Source organism: Lygodium microphyllum, chromosome 22 (genome assembly GCF_053477565.2).
Source record: "Lygodium microphyllum isolate KBCC chromosome 22, Lygodium_microphyllum_v1.1.10, whole genome shotgun sequence".
Classification (NCBI taxonomy): domain Eukaryota; kingdom Viridiplantae; phylum Streptophyta; class Polypodiopsida; order Schizaeales; family Lygodiaceae; genus Lygodium; species Lygodium microphyllum.
Window position 1 is genome coordinate 122,565,787 of NC_141156.1, and position 5,067 is coordinate 122,570,853.

Genomic DNA, 5,067 nt, shown 5'->3' on the forward strand with positions numbered 1-5,067 from the left:
ATACCTTTAGTGTCATTACCACATCTCTCGAGGACACGATCAACTGATGTCCACAATAGAATGTCAATGTGTATAGGTTGCAAGTGGTAATGGCCATTCTGGATGCCAATGAGATCATATGAGTATATATTATAGAATAACCACCTCTTGTTTGGGTGGTTTAGTGTTAAGAATATATTTTTTATTAAAAGAAATAATTTTAACTCGTGACACTTTTATATGATAAATTTATATAATAACATCTTATTTGGGTCATTTATTATCCATAACAACTCGTGCAAGTTATATACAGGACTTGGTATTGAGAGTAATGGGCACATTCATCACAGTGATTTCTATTCAGATTATCACACTTCAATGCAAGTGAAAGGTGAAGCTCGAGTGGAAGCACAAGCAAGCAGAAGCAAGTGAGATGCAAGCTATGGTGGATAGAGCAAGAGAGAGATATAGGGACTCCAACAGTCGCAATGTGTGACTGGACTTTCCTTATTCAAAATAGTCAGTAAAAGAATAAAGAATAAAATGATAGTGATGAGTACCCACCACCTGCAATGCACAGGTGTGCAATTACGGTGTGTGTGTGTGTGTGTGTGTGTGTGTAGTAAATACATGGCGGTGTAGGCACATATGCATTTAACTCTAACAACATCCCACTTAAAGGTAAATGTGCCTCAAGTTAGGAGATAACAAGAAAAAAGTAACAAAGTACAAATGTACGTAAAGTACAATAGGATGAGGAATAGAAGTCATCTCATTCTACACCCATCATCTTCTTGAGGAAGGAAAAAAATTCTGCTGAGAAACTTTTAATAACTAACTCTATAGGATTCTCATCAATCAAGATCTTGACAAGCTCAATAGACTGGTCCTCTATTACCTCATTGATGACGTGATAGCACACCTCAATTTTCTTTGTATTCACATGGAAGATTAGAAACTTCGCCAAGTGAACACCACTCATAGAATTTGAATGCAATGTGTAGGAGTAATAGTAATATGAAGGTCTATTACCAAACAGCCTAACCATAGGGCCTCCTTCCAAACCTCAATGTGACGACAATATACTCTACCTCAGTAGTAGATAAGAATGTGCATTTCTACACCCTGAATATCCAAGAAACAATACCTCCAACAAAAGTGAAGATATACCTAGAGATGGACTTCCTACTATCTACATGTCCTACATAGTCGAAGTCGGTGTGATCCATGATTGTAGTATCATGGAACTTATAAAAAATTCACATATATATAGTGCTTTTCAAGTAATTCATGATATCCTTCATGACATTTCAATATCACCAGCTAGGTGTATCCATAAACTGTGATGCAACTCCCACTATAAATTATATGTGTCAGGGCAAGTGGCCATCATGGTATACATCAAATTGCCCGCTATGGATGCACAAGGATCTTGGACATCTTGGCCTTTTGCTCATCTGAATGGAGACAATCAAGCTAACCAACCTTCACATGGAAAGGTAAAGAACAACCCCCCCCCCCCAGGCTTAACATTTGACATATGGAATCGCTTAAACATCTTCTATATGTATACTCATTGTGACAAGTAAAGGATCCCCTTTGAGCGATTGTGCATGATGCACATACCAAGAATATGTGAGGCATGTCCCATTGTGACAAGTAAAGGATCCCCTTTGAGCAATCATGCATGATGCACATACCAAGAATATGTGAGGCATGTCCCATGTCCTTCATCTCAAAGCTCTTCTTGAGATGAGTCTTCAAAGCATCTGACTCATTATGAGCTCTCCTATCAATCAATATGGAATTGACATACAGTACTAAGAAAATGAGGCTACCATCAAGGGCCTTCTTGGTCACGGATCTATATCACTACAAGTATGGCCCTATGAATGCATGAAAGCATGAAACTTATGGTACCATTCCCTAGGTGTCTACTTAAGGCTATAAAGGCTCTTTCTCAACTTGTATACTAGGTATTCCCTGCCATTTTCCATAAAGCTGTTAGGCTGCTACATATAGATATCCTCATACAAGTCCCTGTGCATAAAATTTTCTTTCACATCCATTTGATAAAGGTCTAGATCTAACTCAATAACCAAGACCAAAACCAAGTGTAGGGTAGTCATCTTAGCTATAGGATGAAAGACTTTATCATATTCAATACCATTCTCTTACTTAAATCCCGTAGCAACTAATCTAGCCTTATATGCTAGCTTGGGGGATCTAAGGATACTCTTCAACTTGTACACCCACTTGCATGGTAATGCATGTTTTTCACTAGAAAAAGGAACCAAATCATGTATGGTTTTTCTGTAGTGAGTCAAACTCAGACTTCATGGTCTTCTCCCAAGAGTGACTATTATCTTTGTTCATGGCCTCCTCTCATAAGTAAGGGGCTCACCAAAATCTACACCATAACATAGTCCATGGAGGTCTCAAACCAATTAGGTTGACATCTTTCTCTAGTAATTTGTCTCAAAACAAACTATGGGGCATGTACATCTTATCCAACATCATGATCATGGGCCACTAGAATGTCAATTGCAAGCTGTCTAACTAGATGTACTATAACATGAGGGCTCCTCTTGAAAGATTATTCTATGGACCACAACTACCTGCTCACGCTACTTATACTTCTTCTCCTCATGGAAAACAACATCATGGTTGAGGATAGGATCCCATAGGTGGTAGCCCATTTCACTACATCCCCATAACCAAGAAAGATGCATTTCACTGACTTAGGATCCGTTATATTGCATTTGTTCTTGGTTACAAGGTAGAAATCCTCAAAATCAAAGACTCTAAGGTGCATATGAGGGAGGTTTTCCAAACCATACCTCCTCTGTAACCTAACAACCAAGAGGGGTGCATGGGGAGCTGTTTATCAAATGTATAGTAATAGTAACTGCCTCAGCCCAAAAATATGTGTTAATCCTACCTAACTAAGCATTCTTTAGACTCTTTCCTAAATGGTCTTATTTTGTGCTCAACAACACCATTTTAAGGTGGGGCGTATGTGGTATTCAAGTGACATTTTATACCCCTCTCACCACAAAGCTGCTCAAATGCTTTGGAGACATACTCAGACCTTAGGTATTTTATCCAATATCCAAATTGGTTCTCAAACAAGAGCAAGCCAATTTTAAGGTGGGTTGTAGTGGTGTTCAACTAACATTTAATACCCCTCTCACCACAAAGTTGCTCAAATGCTTTGGAGACATACTCACCCCCATTGTTAGACCTTAGGTATTTTAGCCAATATCCAAACTGGTTCTCAAACAAGAGCAAGCCAATATTGAAAGGTAGATAAGAAATCTAATTTTTTCTTAATAAGATATGCCCAAATCTTATGTGAATAATCATCAATGAATGTAACAAAGTAATTTGCACCACCCAATGATTAACAAAGCATGGAATCCCATACATCAGAATACATAAGAGCCAGAGACTCACCCGCACACAATGCCAGGCTTCTTATAAGAACTGCATGTCTACTTGCCATAAACACAATGGTCACAATAATCAGAATATTTATAATCAAGAAATGGAAGATGTTGCAAACGAGTAGACATTTTCATTCCTTTTAACGACACATGCCCAAGGCAATGATGCCATAGAGATATATGTGGTATGTTAGCTGCATAGCCAAGACATGGTCAAGAGACCTAGATACAAAAGGATAGAGGCTTCCAGCCTTGGCACCTCAAACAAATTCAAGATTCCAATGAATAATCTTTCATGCGTAATCATCAAAAGATACATAAGAGCTTGCATCATTCAACTATCTAGCAAAAATAGAAGGCTTTTGGTCAAAGTTGGTACATGACCTACATTATGCAATATAAAATAGCTCCCCCAAAAAATGCAACCTTACATCCCCAATACCAATGATATCAAATACCAAGTCATTTCGTAGTTGCATAGAACCTATCATGCTACAATAGGATACAGAAACCAATCCCTATGCAAGATAACATGAAAGAAAGTCCTTGAACAAGAACAAATTGCTTTTGTATTTTGAGTTTAATTTTTATAAATTTAGTTAGAAATATTTTCATATAATTTAAATGAGATGCAAGAGGTGATCGTGGTTTCATTTCTAATATGAAAAATTCAATGGGCGATCCAAACTTGCACCTTTTGGATTGAGCTAGCTTATGTGTTTTGCCTTTAATTGCTTTACATAAGCTTACTGAAGCCTAGTATAGCTTACTCCAAGTGTACTCATGCCTAACAAGTCTTTGTCCACACTTAGCATAGGTAAGTGTAGTCATTCCTAGTGCCTTGGTATAGTGTAACCTAATTCACAATGTCTATGACAAGCACAGCCTCACTTCTCAGATATATTGATTGAAGTAATTCATGGACCTTCGCATGGAGGGCACTTCCATGTCAATCCACTTAAATGAGTTTCATTCTATTCTCAGCCATTTGTCTTCATATAGGATTGAATTCAAGGATAATCTTCGGTCAACTGAGAAGTTTTAAGAGAGGAAGCTGCTAACATTTACTCATCACTCTAGCTGCACTATGTTTATCTCTTCAATCTTTACACGACTTACTAGGGACACTATTGCTATTATCACACTTTTCTTAGACTTTGTTCTTACCTTTCTCTTTGTACTTATCATCACGCATCTTATGGCATAGTGATTGAATATGATCCTGATTTTCATAATAATGACATGTTAGAGAGGACTTACGACCACATGACTTACTACAAGACTATCCTCAACACTTAGACAACCTTTGTGAGTCTCTACCACAGCAGTCATTGCCGCTGTTACCATCATCTCTACCTCTAACAATTTATGCATAAAAATTATGCATGTATCCATATTCTTTCCATTTATCTTCTTTGTGAGGAAGGCACCCTCAACATCTTGGAGTTTCAAGCCATCTTTAGGAATATCACCATACATGGACTTACAAAAAGTATCCCACGACTTGAGAACTGTAACAAGAAAGAACAAGGGAGGAAGGTTATCCTTAAACTCAATGCCCTACAAAGTCAACTAGTTGAAAATCGAATGAAACTCATTCAAGTGAGTGGACATAGAATCCACTTCCTTCATGGTCCATAAA